Below are 18,964 nucleotides of genomic sequence, written 5' to 3'. Positions count from 1 at the left end.
GATGTGCTGGTGATGGAATATTTAGCTTTTTTTTTTTTCTAGAATCTCTTATGGTTGAAATGTGATGTTCTGCTGATGTTGAGGGTAGCTCATGTGGTTCTGAATTTTTCAAGGGATATTTGCTTCAGCAAACTGTCCTTCTTTCTCTCCTCCTTTACCATAAGAAGTGTGATTTTACGGAGTTTGGAAATCTCTCTATTCACTTTAGAAACAGATTCTACAAAGTGTAGTTCTTCCACTGACAGTCCCTTAAAACAGAACAAGCAAACAAACAAAGGAATCAAAAGAGAAAGCATTAAGCAAAAAGATTGGCATTAATAAGAATTTCAGTCCTCCTGATTGCGAAGTTTAGAAAATGAGAACCCGCAAAGTTACACAAACATGTTTTGCATTTCCAGAGCTAATTAGTGCATACTGGAGGGGAGAAAATTATACCAGTTTCTAAATAAAAATGTTAATTGTCAGCCTTTGTTTTTCAAGGCAGCAAGTGCACCTTGGCATTTCTGCCTTCTAGATCCCTGGATAGGGAAAGAGAAGGAAATCTATTTCCCCACTCCTCTTCAAATCCTTTATTAAGACATCCTCTGTAATGAGTACTCAAAAAAAATTAGCCCGAGCTAAAAATTATATTTATGTGTGTTTTGATTTCAAACTCTGTGAGTAATGAATAAGAATTCCTTGAACTTCCAAAACATGTACTCCTGTTTTATGTTAAAGGATTATATGAAGCCTTTGTATGGTTTTTTGGACTATACTTTGAAGTATTTTGGAGGTGATATTTTGAATTTGATATTTTCTTTCTGGATTTGGGATTGCTATATGTCTTTTTTTAATTATCCACAAGAAACCTCAAGCCTTGGGCATATAATTTTGTCAATGAGGTTTACAGAGATTCCCATGAGACATATTTTCTCACATTTGCAGTTATCCCAAATTAATAGTCCATGTAAAAAATGTTTCTTAAACAGGATTTCTGTACCATAGACACACCAGCATGAATATTTATGAAATTTCAGCAAATAAGAATACTTCAAGTTTATGTAAATAATAGGGCACCTCCTTTGCCATGTCATTTGAATACTGCTGTGTTAGATGATCTTCAGGACCCTGAACTTCATTTCCAAGAAATATTCTGAACACCTGTATTAAATCACAGAATCACAGAATCATTACAGTTGGAAAAACCCTCAAAGATCATCAGATCCAACCTCTGACTGAATCCCATCGTGCCCAGTAAACCAAATCACAAGTGCCACATCTTTTAAATACTCCAGGGGAGGTGACTCCACCACTTCCCTGGGCAGCCTCTCCCAGTGTTTAACCACTCTTTCAGTGAAGAAATTTTTCCAAATATCCAACCTGAATCTGTTCTGGCACAACTTAAGGCCCTTTCCCCTTGTCTTATCAATTATTAAGGTTTATTTCCTGCCTTTTGCCTTCAAATAATGTTTGGCATTAAATATACTTAAAAGTATTTTGTTTTATTTTGGTCTACATAAAAATTCTTATTTTCAGTAAGAAAATGCAGAGTATCTGCATGGATTTCAATTGCTTTTTTGTAGTTATACAGATTTTTCCTCCTAAAAAGAACAGCCTCAATGCATTTGTATTCTTGGATTTCTGTGATATTTCTCTCCAGCCTCATAGAAATATAACACCACTGCAAAACACAGCTCTGAGAGTACCTCAGAGATCTGAATATTTGCTAAAATATAACTGAAATGATGAAATATCAGAAATTTGTGAATTCATTTTTAATGCTTTCCTTTGGGCACCAACCAATTTTGGATAGAGAAAGACAAATACCACCATAATAATAAACAAAATCCCTACATAAGCAGAAACAGCGAGCTTCATAACAAACAATCAGATGGCTCCCAAGTCATTAAAAAGGTTATTACATTTGAAGGTAGAGGAAATCTCCTTTTCTGTTTTCCCAAAGCATTTCTTTCATGCAAGGGCAAATATTTTCTGTCAGCATTTTGAAACTTATTCATGATATGCTATTTGCGTTTATCGTTGTTATCTTTGCATCAATTTTACTCACAGAAGAAATGTGAAATGAGGTTCATGAAAACTTTTACCTTTGAATAAAGTCTTGACAGTTTTAAATGATTGAAAGACAAGGATTTAGAGAAAGTGTTATCCACATCTATGTTTAAAAGGCCAAATTAATCCTACTTGTAATTAAACCAAGGCTTAGACTCTGTATCAAATGTTGCAGTGCATTGCTCTTGGGTGGATGGATGGATGGATGGATGGATGGATGGATGGATGGATGGATGGATGGATGTGACCCAAGCTTTTTTTTATTTATGTCTCTGTGCTGACTTTTAAACATTGCTATAAAAGAACAGAAGTACTTTCAAACACTGTAGAAAGCAAATATTAGACTCCCTAGGCCTAATTCTCATTAACTTTAACACCAATTTACACCATTCTTGCAGTGCATTGGGGCCATAAACTGAATTACATTAAGCACAAATTGTTCCTAATGTGAGAACCAGACCCAGTGTGTTTGCAGCAATTTTACAACCAACTTCCCAAAGATGGGTCAGCATTTTCCAGTTTCCTAACAGAGAGTTCATCACAGCTGTTTTTTCACTTTCAGGTTGGAAGGGCTTCTTCCTTTGCACAGTTTTATACTAGCTAGAAAAGATACAGTAAAAAATCCCCCCACCAAAAAAAAGGGGAAAAAAAGGCATTTCCAAAGCAGAAAAAAGCAGATGCATTGCTGAAACTCTGTTATTGACTGCATGGATCCACGCTGGACTTAGAATATCCTACTCCTGTGGACAGCTGATCCATGAAAATTACTTCTCAATTATTGGGTAAAACCTGTCAAAAAAAAAGCCTGGCCACATAGAAAAAAAATTTAAAAACCATAAACATATAAACCAGGTAGTTCCAGTCAAAACTCTCCAGTGTGCTAAATAAAAGGAAAATGTTATATAAGAATTGATAATATTCTAAGAATAAAATTTGATGTCATGGCTGGCAAGACCTGATAGACCATCAAAAATCTTCCAATGTGACAGCCACGAGTAGATCTAATTATCTAATTTTCTCACACAGGTACTCAAATCTGACATAGATCTACAGGTAGTTTTGGAAATGCCATTTAAAATTCACCTAAACATTTTAACACATTTCCATTTATTATTTCTTGTAGTTAAAATTCGGTAGAATCCAATATGAAATCTGTGCTTTGTTGAAAACATCCAGATTTGCCTTTTTAAAATACTGAACTATTGCAGGGAGTGATGAATAATAATGAAAATAAAAACTCTACATTAATTATAATTTTCTTCATATGAAATTCAGATTGAGGATTAAAATAACAAGAGATTTGCTCAATAAAGGAATTAATGCTCTGAGAACACATTCACAGAACATTGTTTTTTATGCTACACCAATGGACACTGGAAGATAGAACAAATAGAGGAAAATCACTGATTAAATAAATATTTAATACATTTCATGGATTCACAGTTTTTATAGAACAAGGTAACACACAGCATGTTTTATCAAGAGCACACATTAAATACTTTGCATGTTGTGTACCCTTGCAGAAGGATATCTGAGTTGCTGCAGGTGCTTAGCCCTGGGTGATGCAGGAATATCAGCAGACAGAATTATCTGCAGTGCCACATTGAATGATGCAGCCACTCTGCACCAGAGCTCTCTAGAATGGGGTCCCTGTCAATCCCCAGAGGGTAAAAACTTGCCACAAGCCCTTTGGGACAAATTAAACTTACCCTGTGAAGTGGGAAACAAATGCATATGATGAAAGGAATGGTATTTATGGAAGAACAGTCAAGGAAAGATAGGAAGGTGTGACAGGCATCACACAACATTTTGGGGGAAGTAACAAAGCTATGGAATGGCAGCCATCCAAACAGATTTGGGAAACATTAAACTGTGTAGCAACCACAGTGTAAATGGAATAATAATCCTTTAGCCCTGTGGTCCCTTTGGCTGATATAGTCTGATTTGTTGAGGGAAATTGCTGCAATTAAAACCAGAGTCTTACCAGATCACACGGAACCACAGGATGGGTCAGGCTGGAAGGGACCACAGTGGGGTCACCTGGTGCCTCCTCCCTGCTCCAGCAGGGTCATCCCAGAGCACAGGCACAGGATTGTGTGCAGAGGGTTCTGGAATATCTCCAGGGAGGGAGACTCCACACCCCATCTGGGCAATGTGTTCAGTCCTCAGTCACTGCACAGGGAAGAAGTTCTGCCTCATGTCCAGGTGGAACATCCTGGGATCAGTTCCTGCCCGTTCCTCTCGTCCCATTGCTGGCAGCAGGAGCTGAGCCTGGTCCCTGCTCTGAGCCCTCCCTGCACACAGGGACAGACAGGGATGGGGTTCCCTCTCAGTTTTCTCTTTTCGAGGCTGAACAGCCCCAGCCCCCTCGGCCTTTCCCTGTAACAGAGATGTTCCAGTCCCTTCATCATCTTCATAGCCCTTCCCTGGACCTGCTCCAGGAGCTCCATGCCTCCCTTGTCCTGAGCATCCCAGAGGTGGACAGAGAATTCCAGATGTGCCTCACCAGGGTTGAGCACAGGGGATTGAAGGATCACCTCCCTCTTTCTGCTGGCAGTGCTCTTCCTAGTTCATCCCAAGATCCCACTGGTCTTCTTGGCCACAAGATCAGGACCTATCTGAAAGCTGAATGTTTCAATAAATTAATTATTTTCAAGTAGGCCTCTCATTTCTGACTCTTTTCTTGGATTCTCTTTACCCTGTTTCCTCGGCAACGTGCTCTGCACTGACTTTCCCTTCTGAGGTTTTCCAGTCATTTTCTGATACAGCTCAAACTTGTTGAGACTGTAATGTACAGGGGCACAGGTACAGCAGAAGAAACACTATAAAATCTTCAATCCTACTCCGAAACTCATGCAAGTATTTGTTGGGCCAGCAGACTCTGAAATCAGCAGTGGTATTTCTGCTGCAAGGACAATACCTCACACGGTAAATCTGCTGTGAAATGATTTGTGATCAGTGAGTCTGAGTCCAAGGGCTTGGAAACAAGAGAAGCTCTTTCTAGGAAAGAAACGAGACCTCAAGCTGTTTTGAGCAGAAGTGGAAGAGTTCAGTAAGAATTCATCCTTTGAACTTTGCCTTTTTCTTTATTCTCTTTCCTTATATTTTCTTTCATTCTGCCCCTTCTCCACCCCAGAATCTTGCACCCATCTGTTAAAATATAAAAAGGGCTCCCTCTGCTAGTGCCTATTAAAGTGCCATATGGCTGAGGTATAGCCTGAGGTGCTGAGCATCACAGAGTGCAGCTCTGCAGAATAAAGATTCCTGCACTTGAGGTTTAATTAGGTAAGTGCTTTTTAAGTAGCATCGCCATTTCCCCTTAAAATATTTATTATTCCTCACCAAAGAACAAAGATGAAGCTGGTCTAAATCACAGCCTGACATGTTTCAATGAGTGCTCCGGTTCCTTTCAAAATGATTCACTTCTCTTTTATCCTCAGAGTTGAGGATAACAGCAGAAGTGGTCTCCCAAAAGTGTGATCCCTCCTGCTGTGAAGGAATTTTTCCAACTTCATCACTGCTGCTGCAGACAAGGGTGTGCTCTGGGCTCCACCTGCTGCAGAGGAGGAGAGAGTTCTTTATTTCCAGATGCAGCTGCACTACAGCTTTATCGAGGAGAAATACAGAGAGGAATTGTGTGCTTTGAGGTGTCACTTCGAGTGATGGGCTGGGGAGTGGTGCTGCAGGAATTTGCAACCTTTAAAGAAGGAATTCCAATCTAGGAATCCAGTGCAGTGAGGGCAAAAGATACCTAAAGAAACACTTGGCGAGGTGTACTTTGAGTTTATTCTGATTCTTCCAGCTGCTGCCAGCTGCATGTGAAGAACAATAAATATTATGCCTTTGATTTTTTAGTTTGTTTGCTTGGTTTTTCAGTGTTGCTGTCATTCTTGTTGAGAGGAAAGTTCAGTATCTGAGGGGAAAGGATCTCCGCTTGCTTGGTGAATGTGGGGACATGTAGGTTTCTGTTCAGTCCTGTTAAATATGATGTGCAGTAAAAGCCCTCTGAAAAAGTCCATGGGCAGTCCCAAAATTCATTGCTAAATGCCATTGTCTTGGAGACCTTGGTTGTGCTGGACAGAGAAGTCTGTGCATCAACTGCCAAAATTATTCTGCTTTTCAAACAACTGCAGAGACATAAAGAAAACTTAAAAATTTCTATTTATTCCATGAATTCGCAGTAACTGCCTGGAATTTCCTATCTTGTGTTTTGTCTACACTAGTTTTTCCACTTTTATGTTAAGCATGTCAAACACCTCTGTCAGTGTAGATCCAAGATCTGTTAAAAATACTTAAACATATATTCTTCTTCTTTTTTTTCTCTTCCTTTGCCTCTTTTTAATAGACCTGAGCTGTAAAAAGGCTTTGTTTTTGGTATCCAAAAGATTTTTCTGTGTCTACTGGAGCCCTTAAATACTTCATCTCCCCTCTTTTCTCTCTTAATCCCTTATAGCACTACATGCTAAGGAGTAAGTAAAATCTTAATCATTTCTGCTCACAGAAATGGAACCAGAGGCATGATGCAGAATATATAATACCTAACTGACTCTTCAGTGACTACTCATGATTATCTTCCCTCCCAACAAACTCCTGTTTCTTTCCAGAAGAAAATGGAGACACTTCTGGAACTCTGCATAATTCCTTTAATGCTGCTCTTCCCAGCAGTGATAATAAACAGGGAGCATTTAAATGGATGCAGCAACCTGATAAATCTGACACAGTTGATTTTGGGAATGTTAGGACATCCAGCCTGGCCAGCACAAAATAATATTTTATCCCTTCACTCTCTCCAGCAGCACCCAAGAACAGGCACCCAAGGAAGAGTAATAACAAATTATGCACATAAAACATTCCCTCAGGCACTGTCCAAGCTTCTGATTATTTCCTGCTCAGGGAGTTCTGACACTGTTTTTTCTTAGTAACTCAGAGTTCTTTCTTTGAAATATTTTTCTATTCTTCCCTTCAACCTGTGGGTTTTATTTTATTCATTTTTGGTGAGGATGACAGGGGAACATACATATTGGAGGATAGGATTGCTTTTCTGTGCATGAGGAACATTATGGGGAAAACAAGATGGGAGTTGCATCCACACAGTAACTAAAGAATTTATAAGGCTTTCATTAGATGGGTCCCAGTAGGATCTAACATGAAAACTGATAGTTATGCTTATTTCCAATAATGCTGCCCAAGAAACTGGAGATAATCTGGATTCCATATGAAAATGGGAACACTTTGTGTGTAAATTAAAAAAAGGAAGGAAGGAAGGAAGGAAGGAAGGAAGGAAGGAAGGAAGGAAGGAAGGAAGGAAGGAAGGAAGGAAGGAAGGAAGGAAGGAAGGAAGGAAGGAAGGAAGGAAGGAAGGAAGGAAGGAAGGAAGGAAGGAAGGAAGGAAGGAAGGAAGGAAGGAAGGAAGGAAGGAAGGAAGGAAGGAAGGAAGGAAGGAAGGAAGGAAGGAAGGAAGGAAGGAAGGAAGGAAGGAAGGAAGGAAGGAAGGAAGGAAGGAAGGAAGGAAGGAAGGAAGGAAGGAAGGAAGGAAGGAAGGAAGGAAGGAAGGAAGGAAGGAAGGAAGTTCTAAATTTCAGGGCACATTATGAATAAAGGCTTCTTTCTGATACTGGTGATTGCAACACTCATCTATCTGGTCACTGAAAATTTATTTATAGAAAAAATATACAAGTCAAACCATAAAAACCTGTGAACAAAATAAAGAAGTACAGAAATATTTGTTTCAGAATTAGACTATTGAAAAAAAAAATGAGATTAATGTTTCTGCAATTTAGACAACTAAACCTGAACTTGTCACTTGATGTTCCCTTTCAGGCTAATGCATAGATTTTTATTTTATTTTTATCCATTGAATAGATTCGTTAAAGATGAGCCAGACTGTCCTCTCTCCTCTCTAAAGAGAAATGACAGTGATTTGTGTTGATCTGGAGCATTTGAATTTGAATGAAAAGAATTTCATCCATAATATTCCATATTGACTAATCTGGAGAGCAGTAGAAAAGGGAATAAACATCCAGTAGGCAGGATATTTCACCCACCTACACTGGAAGAATGGTGGAAGAGATCAAAAGGAAAGTCAGCTCAGCTATTTTTACCCCTATTTATGAACAGCCCACTAAGGTCCAAATGAGGAGGTGTCCAAAAGATTTATCAAGGTTATCTACAAATATCAGAGTGAAATCCCTGACATATGTGCATTTTCCTGCTCTAAGCAGGGATCAACTGCATTAGTCTCCCTGGTGTCTACTAAAATATCTCTTTTCTGATGGGATTGGGGTTTGCATTAATCCAGTACTGACTGACAGAGTGTAAGCAAACATGTGAAGCTTCCTTCCATCCTGTGCCTCAGCCCTGGCACCATCTGTAGGGATAACACCAGCATATGTATGTAAAACCAGCATCACCCAGAGTTAACAACATCTAGAGCCCAGATGGATGAAAAAAATGCATTATATTTACATCTATAGAATTTATTAGATCTTTTTAAATTAACTCTCTTTGCAGCAATTTGTTTCCAGTACTGTTCTTAATGAAAACACAGTCCTATTTCCAGTTTTAAGAGTTTTATCCATTCCATCTCTGTCCTCATTGACTAAAAACCAGTTTTGTTTCCTTCATACTTAAATAGTCTTTAAAAAAAATTATCTGAGGAAGATACTTCTTGCGTTTAAATATGCATTTCTGCTGCTCTGAAAATACCCATCAATGTGTGAGACAGCAACTTTTGCTATGCAAGTGTTTTTCTTTCCTGATAGGGAACCTTTTCAGCTCTCATTTTCTCTAGCTCTGCACAAACCATGTTATTCTTCAACCAGGAAACTGGAGCATGCAGTTCCTGCTCCCTTAGCTGGAATAGTTTAATGCCAACCATTTCGTGTGTCTTCTGTGGGCTTTTTTAAGGTTTATTTCCAGTAACACGTGAATGAGAATTTAAGGGTTTCTGTCACCTTTTACAACTGTGATTTGCTTGCTCTGTAGTTAAAAGCAGCTGCAAGGTGAAAGCCTGGTATTTCCCCATGGCAGGTTCTCAGGGATGGTGAAATAGTAACGAGGCACTGGATGGGCACTGAGAGATTTGCATCCTTGGCAGCCTTGGCTGTGTACTCCAATGTTTAAACATCAATCTCCTTGAATCTGTCCTGCAACCAGACACATTTTAACATAAGTCAGCATTTTTCCTCCTGATGCTTAATCCAAGATGAAAGTCAAATGCCAGTAACTCTACTTGTTCCCAAAAAAACCCCAAGATTTCCCACGCTGGTGCAGATGGATGACTTTCCAGGTCTGCTATCTAATCTTTCTTAGTGTCTTAGCTGGCCAGTGTTTTAGTCTCTCGTTTTTACATTATCCTGAGTGCTTCCCAGAATAATTCCACATATTCATGAAGCTGTTTTTCTCTCTTCTTCCTCCCTCCACACTACAGGAGTTGCCAAAAATGTGAGTCAGGGAGCCCTGTCTTGCTAGGGAAAGGCAGTGGCTGCTCAGACCAGAAGAGATGTGGCCTCTTTCGCAGAACCATCTTGCAGCTGAGCAAAATTACTGCAGCTTAAATTGCAAAGTGAACCCATGGATGAAGAACAGCCAGTGGAATTTTCTTAGTCATTCAGTCACTTAGATTTAGATCACACATTGCTGGAAATTTTAACCTTTTTGTCAAGGCAACAAAATTAAGTCATAGCCCTCCTCTGTACCTTGAGCCTCACTCCTCTGAGTTTCAGTCCTCAGAAAAAGATGATTCCAGATGAATTTCTTTAGTTTGTTATTGGGATGTTGTGAAGGAAATCCCAAATGACAAGGGTGTTTTTTACGTGGAGTAGAATCATAAAATAGTTAAGGTTACAAAAAACCTCTAAGGTGAATGAGTTGAACTGTCTTACCACCACCACCGAGTTCAGCACTGAACCAAGTCCTCAGGTGCTTAGAGAACTTAGAACCCAAATTTTAAACCTCACACAAGCTCAGAAATTCATTCAGGGCTTATATCACCAGTATCGCTCAAAAAAAAAAAAAAAAAAAAAAAAAAAAAAAAAAAAAAAAAAAAAGTTGCTGGAGGTTGAAAAGGAACTGTTTCTTGGATTAAACATTGTCATGTTAAAGAACTATGCAATGACTTTTCAATCATACTGAACTCTGCCACGCACAGCGGGCTGTGAGAGAAAAAAATGAGGTCAGCTCACTCATAAATAGATTTTCCCCTTGTTTTAATGTGATAAGACAATGCTGCTGAGATTCGCTCTTCACTTGCCATTTAATCAGAGCTGAGTTTGCAATGTCATTACCCGATGTTTCACATATTCAACATCAGGTAATTTAAAAATCTTTATGCAAATGGTCCTGCTACTTCTATAACAGCATTTGTTTTTAACAGGTTGGGCAAAATTACTCTAATTCATTACGTGTCACCTCCCAGGCGCTGGGCATTCCACCTTTGTGAAATGAATTTTCTCATGATCCCCGAAGTTCAGCTAGCAATATTCACTTCTGAAATGTGATATCACCTGTTATGTCTCTTGCCATTATTATGCCATCTTCTGCAGCTTTGCCTCCCAGGTGCAAATTCTGAACTGCTGCAGATCTTTTTTTGCAGGTTTATAAGTACCAGTTGCATGTTTCTTAAAATCTTTGCCATGTTCTGTGCACTGCTAAGACAAATCTTTAGGAGTCAGAAATGCACAGGGATAAATTCCTACTGGGCATATGACTGACTTCAAACACGAAGATGGAAAATATCTGAGATTTTTTTTTTAGTGCAGTGAATCCCAAGGAACTGACTTGGGTAGACAACACCTTTCTTGGACCCCCAAACTGTGCCTGGGCTATGGGCTTGGGATTTGTTGCCAGGGTTTTGTTTTGTTTCCAGTATCATCTAATTCCGTGATTTAGTTTTGCTTTAAGGTTAACCCATACTCTCCACAAAACAGGCCTATGCTCTTGTGATGGTCCCTGAAAGATTCCCATGCACTTGCATTAATACCTTAATCTTAAACTCCTATTTTAACAATGATCTGCAGCTGCCAGATTTGAAGAACTTCATATCAGGGCCAGAAAATACTCTAGACTTCCAAAGGACCTGGATTTCTACTGGGGCATCTTTCCAAACAGAAAAAAGAAATTATTTCAGTGAAGTTGAATCAAAGGTGGCTTCTGGGAATCATTGATGTCATTAAGAGAATGCACAGGGGAAATAAAAGTGTAAGTGAATATTAAGCAATATTGCACGGGGTATATCATCACCCTGCCATCTCATTTTTTTTCTGACAGAAGACTCTTGGGTTATTAGGTCTGTCCTATTTTAAGAAGCTGCTGTTAGAACTCCAGTATAAGCAGAAATGACCAGTGTGGCTGAATAAGAGCAGCAGCTTTCCTGCTGTGGGCAGTCAGCACTAAAGAAATTCTGTAATGAAAAGTGGAATCATTTACTTCCCTAGAAAATTAGTGGGAAGGATTCTTTAAAGAGATGAACTTCAACTGATGAAACAACAGTCTTTACTGAAGGCAAAATCTCATCATCATGTACTACACTTGAAAAAAGGCCCAGCTAAAGGCCTGGAAGGTTTACAATGTCAGTACTGTAATTTTCAGACTAATCTGCTATCTGATTAACTTCAGCTTCAAAGAGGCAGGAAAACACCACAGGTTTTCTTAGTACTGTGACCTTTTTCTTCCTTTCCTTGTCTTTTTTTTTTTTTTTTTTTTCTATCCTGAAAATACATCATTAAAATTTATGTATATAATAAAGCCATTATATCAGGCCCATGTTGAAACCTTCATCAGTGTGATCAGAAAGGGTTTTCAGAGGCCATTCCCTGCCACCACAGATGGAAGAGATTAATTTCAAATGAGTTAAGCCATGAATTGCACCCCAAGTGCAGAGAAAGGTTATCTGACTTAGGATAAATTTGATGTTGATGTCCAAAGCTGGTGTGTTGGATCTTAGGAAACTGGATCTTTGCTCTCTGTTTGTGATTTGTACTTATGGATTACTACTTCATATACCACCCTACATGGAGAAAGTAACTTTGCAGCTGCTAAATTCCCATATGTGGCTGCATTATACACTCTGAGATTTAGAGAGTCCCAGAAATACAGATTAAACAAGCTTTTTGGGTCCTCATTTGGAAATTGTTCTTGGGCCCATTTAAAAGCTCTTTCAACTGGTCTCTAGAGACTTTAATTGGATGCTCTTTTACCATTAACTCTATTTGATCCAGAATGTCTTTCTGAGATCTGGATAATACGTTGCCCATCTTTTTAGCTTTACCCTGAAGACAACAAAGCACTCCTACCTTATTCTGGTAGATCTATTTCACTTGGATCCCTCCTGTGTCCACCATGACCAGCACCACGGGCTCCTGGTTCCTCTCACCAGCATCTCGGGATCCGAGCTCCTTTTCACCCCGGGAAATTTTCCAGCTTCCAGCTGCTTCAGTTATCTTCTTTCTTCAGGGAGGTCCTTGGCTCCGAGACTTACAGGTGCCTTTTCTTCCTCACACGGGGCACCACTGTGTGGGAGTGTGCTGGGCTTTGCACCACTAATTAGTGGTTTGTCTTCAGTTTTGTTTGTTTCTGTTTGGAGCCAGGATTATTGGAAAGGCGATTGAGATGGTTTCTTGTGTTCTGACTTGGATGTTTATTATATCTTATTAGAGAGTTACAGAAAGCACCTCTAGCTCCTTGATAGAAGTAGGAAAAATGGCTCTCAGCTGATCCTACTTAAAGGCCTTTTAAAGCTGAACAAACCAATAAAAGTTTAACACCTACATTATTTATTCTTTTGACCCAATAATAGATTCCCATGACCCTTAGAGTGTCATTAGACTGACCAACCAAAGGTTACTGCCTGAGTTCTGTGAAGAAGAAGGAAGAGAGGAAGATGAACAAGAAGAAAAGACACCACCCAAAATTCTCCATCTTGTTCCCTAACTACCACTATACTGTAAAAACCTCAAATTTAAAACCCCATCACCCAGTGAAAACACACACATCTAACCCACTACAACATCTAACCCACTACACATTTGTGATTTCTAACTCATCATTTATATTTACAAGTCTTCTCCAAGGTTTCAAGTCCAGTGCAGTGTTTTTCAGAGTATCTGTGCCCAGAAGCACAGAAAGCTCAAAAATTCCAGTTTCCTGAGATCCAGCACTGGTGATCTGTTGAATCCTGAACACAGAAGCAAAGTATATTTTACCATATTATCAGAACATGAAAACCAGAATATTAGCAGCTACAAGGAACTAGAGTCAGAAAAATATAAACAGCCAGAGATTTCCTGCTTTCCCTTTAATACTCTCTTAGGGGTTTCAGAAATAGAAAATTTAGATCCCCATGTTAAAGATACTGTCTCCACTATCAGCTTTACAGATTCATTTAGGTTCTACATTCACATCATGAATGAGATGATGATGCAGGATTTCAGCTCTGTGGTATTTGGAAGCTACTTTGCAATGTACATCTGAAATTATAAAGTATGCAACAGTTTCAGAGGAAAGCAAATAAATAAAGTATGTTGTGACATGGATTTAATCGCTGCAAATTTGCATATGGGAAGGTTTCAGCTTGAAAATATCAAAAGACAGTAGTGCCTTGGAAACAGATTCACCAGAACATTGAAAAGAAATCAAAATAAGAAAAAACAAAACTGAATTAAACAAAAAATGACGAAAAGAAATCAAGTGAAGGGCTTAACATTTCCCTTCTGTGAGCTGCAACTCAGGAGACCTGTGTTGAGGGTCCAGCCCTGGCACAGGCTCCCTCCCTGCCTGAGTTTGACACTTTGGGAAGGAGCCTTTAAATAACTCTGAAGAGCTGCTTTCATGCCCATGTTTTCAGTGCTCACCTCCAAAATCCATCTGTTCATTCTATGACTTTGCAGAGCAGCTGCAAGAACTTTCCTGTGGGCCTGAAGCAAGACTGGATAAAGGCTGGGAAAAGGAAAAAGGGCTGGATAAAGTCAGTGAGAGTGTTTTCATGGACTTTAATGAATTTTGGATCATCTCTCTCCTTTCACTGGTGCAGAATTCCACTTGGTAATTTCTTCATCTTCAATCATCTCAGTCAGCTTCTAATGATTGGCATTGTTTCACACTTTTAAAGAAGCATTCAATTGCCCAAAAGCTCTGCATATATATTGGCCATCTACTGTTAATAATGGCTGTGATTTATCTGGATGAGCTTCTTCTAAGAGAAGTTCATTAAGATCTGTATCTATTGGAAAGTCTTAAGCCCATATAAATTTGCAAATGTCGAAGGTTGTATCATCACAGCTTATTTACACAGTGTGATACACGCCCTCATATTTGCCCAGACACAGATCTCACTTGATTTGAAACAACAGCAGGTAGGGACAAATTAGTTTATTACTCTGGATAATTTCTCTTCCCCTGAGACCACCTCTTTAATTCACAGCCAGAACAGCCCAGAGTAAATAAACAAGCAGAGTCTACACTGTAAACCTCAAAGAAGGGAGAGATACTTCTCTGAATCCAAAGAGGGCTGGAGGATGGATCCTTACTTCGTGTTCCTGTTGCAGCTCAGAGCTACCAGGTGTCTGGAGCAGCTCTTTACAGTCTGTTTTTACAGTTCTCAGTAAAGAGAATTGTCAGCTTGCATAGAAACATTATTTTAGCATCCTGATAGCAGCAGGGTCCTTTTTTTATTGGCCCCCTCTATTTATGCATGAAGAAAAAAAAATCAAGATAAATATATCTGTTTCCTTTTAATGATTATGAAAATAATAGAAATTACTCTCAGAAATAGACAGACAAAGACTCAAGTCAGATATATTTATACCGGTAAAGTTCTCCAGACATTAAAAAAAAATCTATTACATATTCCAGCATAATTTTAATTTCCTTCATTCTAAAGATTATTATTTAGTTTTCTACTTATATAGCAACTAAGATAAGACTGTGTAGTCTGTGAGTAGAACTGCTAAACTCAGCTTAATTATTACTACCCAAAAAATAAAAAAAACAACTTTAATCGAAATCTGAGAGTATGACAGAACCCAAACTCTCTCTCAGTAACTCTAATTCATTCTTATCTTCAAGCAAACCTGAAACATATATGAAGTCTGTTGGGCTTTTGGCCCAGAATATCTTTTTCTGGAGAATCTCTCTTGTTGCACTCCAAGCCTGTAGATTACCTATTTCTCATTCAAATGGCTTTTGCAATGTTAAATATTTTCCCTGCCTTCAAATCAAAATTCAGAATTTCCAGTAGCTACAGAGCCTGCCAAGATCAATGGCTTGTGCAGGTCATAGGGTTTGGTTTCATGTCCAACCCATGGTGTTCTTCATCCCAGTGCTTGGAGAATTCTGCCCAAGCTCCAGAGGATCTGACTGTGTTCTTTTTCTGCTGGACATGGGCAAGTGTGTGCCTACACAGGAGCTCTCTGACACATGAGGAGAGGCTGAGAGAGCTGGGACTGCAGCCTGGGGAAGGGGAGGCTCTGGAGGACCTTTCCCATCTGTAAATACCTGAGGCAGAGGGATAAATAAGGTAGGAGCAGGCTCTTCTCAGTGGTTTCTACTGACACGTCAAAAGACAGTGATCACAACCTGAAAAACATGAAATTATTTTTGAGCATATGAAAAACTTTTTTTTTTTTTTTTTTTTTTTAAGTATAAGATTCACCAAATGGGGGAATGGATTGCTGAGACTTGTGGGTCCTCCAGCTTTGGAGCAATTCAAAATCCAACTGGACACAGCCCTGATCACCCTGCTTCATCTCCAGAATCACCCTTCTGTGATTCTGTAACTGAACGGGTGGTGAATGTTGTTGCCTGGCACCTGAAGAAATGTGACAGGATTCTATAGTGCCACAAAATAGTTTGGGTTGGAAGAGACCTTCAAGGTTCACCTTAGAGCCTTTCCTCTTTAAAAGTGCTGTGAAATATTAAATAAACAGAAAAGTGAGAATAGTTCCCAAGTGGGAGGAAAGTTTCAATGGTTAGTGGTGTCCATCCCTTTACAGAGCTTTTTTACTTAGGTGAGTGATTTGAGCAACTCCTCTTGCAACATTAAAAGGACTTTGGCTGCTGAATTTGTGCAGCTAAAGTTAGAAGTCAACAGTGAACCTTTCTGCATCTGAGAAAGTCATCCTGAAGATCCCTTTGCAGTTAATGTGAGTCAATACCAGCCAGTGAAATTTAGGCCAATGTGGAGTTGATTACTTTATTCAAATGATCCCCACCTTAAAAATCTTTGGTTGTATTGATTAGATCAGTAATTACTGTAATAGAAGCCTAGAGCCTGGGAGTCATTATTATCAGATGGAGGTGCTTACACCTTAAATTGGCTGGGATGAATGTCATCTTCAGAAGGGTATCCTTCCCATTAGAGGGTTTATATTGCCTCTTTGAGGTGTTTATGTGAATACAATGCAGGAGCCCTTATCTCTGCCTTGTATCTGCAGCACAGCACATAATGGACATCTGGTTTCAAAATATTATCTAACAATCTTATTATGAGCAGTTTAAAAATTAGCATAAAGGAAAATATGTTTGTGTCTGTATTTGGCTGCTTTGTGTCTGATCATGGTCTATTTAAACACCTTGTTGGTTTGCAGTAAAGCATAATTAAGACAGCGTTTCTAAGGCTTTCACCTGTATTAAAAGATTTTTAAAAAAAGAAAATAAGTTTTTAACAGTTATGTCTCCACTAATAATAATGACAAGTCAGTTTTTCATTCCTTTCCTCACCCTGGGTAACAAGTTTAACTAGATTTTCCTACACTGTATGTGTACACAAACATAGTCACTGAGGAAACAGAGGTAGAATAAACACAAACACTACAAAAGCCTGCTGATGTATTTCATAGTGATGCTTCCTACAAACACACAGGTCTGTTTCATAGGTGGTGAGTACAATCTGTGCAAAAGTACAATCTGTGTAACCTCAGAAGTGCAAAGTGCTGATCTTCGAGGGGTTATCCTGCTGCTGATGTCTTTCTTAAGAAGTTTCTTTTATAGTAATTGGAGAAAAAGTCTTTAATCATGAATAGTGTAAACATTTTATGGTTTAGATCTACATGGTTTTAATCTCTAATTAGACATCTACAAGTTGTAATGAGTTGTTCCTAGTCAGAGGAAGTGCCTAAGGTTTTCATTTTTTCATTGCACTGAAAAATGGGAAACAATACAATTTCTCAGCTATGTTCTGTCCTGCAAAATGCACCAATGTCACCCTCAGTCTTCTATTCTTTGTCCATTTTGCATAAAAATATATATTTTAAAACTAAATGCACTTTTCTCCAGGTATGATAACTGCTGGTATTGAAGAGAACACAAAATTTATTCTTTTCCTTGCTGCAGCAGGTTAGATGCTGTGTTTTCTGTATTCTGAGTCATAGAACCACAGAAAATTTTGGGTTGGAAGGGACCTTAAATATCACCTTATTCCAACCTCTCTGCCATAGACAGGAAATCTTTCCCTAGACCAGGTTATTCACAACCCCTTCCAACCTGGTTTTGAACATCTCCAGGGATGAGGAGTCCACAACCATTGTGGGTAACCTGTCCCAGTCTTCTCATCCCTTCCACTTCCACAATTACCTTAGACTGGAATCAGTGAAAATACATTTTCCTGAGCTTAATCTGCTTTGTTGTTGACTGTGCCTTTTTGGGAGCAGCCACCCTTCCATCAGTGACAACTCTGCACCAGAAATTCTCTGGGGATGCTGTGAATACTCACCAGCTGTTCTTGGTTTTACAGAGCCTGTGGTCACCCTGGGAAGTGGAATGGATTCTCAAGGCATTGCACATTCAGGCCCCACGTCCGTGTCTGCATTACTGATCACTTCATATTAAACCTGCTGTAACCAACAAGCACTAATTGTATGAAAAAAAAAAGCTAAGTTTTATACTGTGTGTTGGCATCGTTGTGAATAATTTTGCCTATTTTCCTCCCCTTCATCATAGGCATGTTTTACCATATGTTACATTTTAATTATGTCCCCTGTATCTGGGGAATTCTATTTCTTTGCCTCCAGATTTGCTATACAATGTGCTGTAAGATAAATAGCTGTTAATTCATCTCTATTGTTTGTGTTTTTAACATGCTCCTGATCTCCAATTCTGCTCATTTAAAACCATGAAAGTCAAGATGCTTGTCTGGTTCTTTTTTGTTTATTTGTTGGGTTTTTTGTTAGTGTTTCTGTAAATTTAAAAATTAATTTAGCTCAGATTCCCCTACTGTGCACTGCTGCTTTAGAATTTGCTCTGCTGGATCTGAGCTAAGCACTTCCACAATTACATGTGCCATTTACAACACATCAATTAGATGCTTATTTGATCCCACTATATGCACAGAACACTATATTTATTCATGAGATACATCATGGAAAGAGCAGGATAAATAAACAATATGTACTATTATGATTTTTTTGGTGACCTTTAAAAAAACAAGCAAGATATCTCATGAAAATGCCAAATCTTGCTTTAGACTTAATTTAATAGGTTTCAATGCAACCAACACTTGTGATTTTGTTCCGTTTTCATCCACAATGTTTTTTCCTGAAAACATGATTGAAAGTGCCATTTAAATTCATCTTTAAATGTGTCGTGTATTATAAATGCAGTTTTCCTCCAGTAAATAAAGCATTTTAAAAATGGTTTTAATTAAAATGCCATAGGAATTATTGAAGATAATTCAACAAAATTATATATTTTTTACCCTTTGGGAAAATTAAAATCTTTTGACAAAAATATTTCTTACCAAAAATACAAAAAAAATTACCTCTATATGTTATGGGGCTTTGGGTACCGTGAAGTCTTAGAAAAGAATAACAAATGTTAAACTGGATTCTCACCTGCACTGATTTCAGTTACAAGCTCCTTTTCCTAAAAGCTGACACAGTCGTTCATCAGTAAAGTTTGAGCACAGAAAATACTCAGAGAAATC

General features: G+C 38.7%; 1 protein-coding gene across 13 annotated transcripts in view; it reads left to right on the top strand.

Moving 5' to 3' along the window:
* Positions 1-18,165, top strand: part of TSNARE1 (t-SNARE domain containing 1) — a 451,500-nt gene extending 433,335 nt beyond the window's left edge. For all 13 annotated transcript variants that reach the window (XM_088179949.1, XM_088179899.1, XM_088179963.1 and 10 more), the window contains one exon: positions 17,777-18,165. The gene's annotated coding sequence lies outside the window, so the exon portion shown is untranslated. The remainder of the gene's footprint in view (positions 1-17,776) is intronic.
* Positions 18,166-18,964: the final 799 nt, after the last annotated feature.

Source organism: Sturnus vulgaris, chromosome 1, assembly GCF_052056855.1.
Source record: "Sturnus vulgaris isolate bStuVul1 chromosome 1, bStuVul1.hap1, whole genome shotgun sequence".
Lineage (NCBI taxonomy): Eukaryota > Metazoa > Chordata > Aves > Passeriformes > Sturnidae > Sturnus > Sturnus vulgaris.
This window is presented reverse-complemented; position numbering and strand designations above follow the sequence as displayed.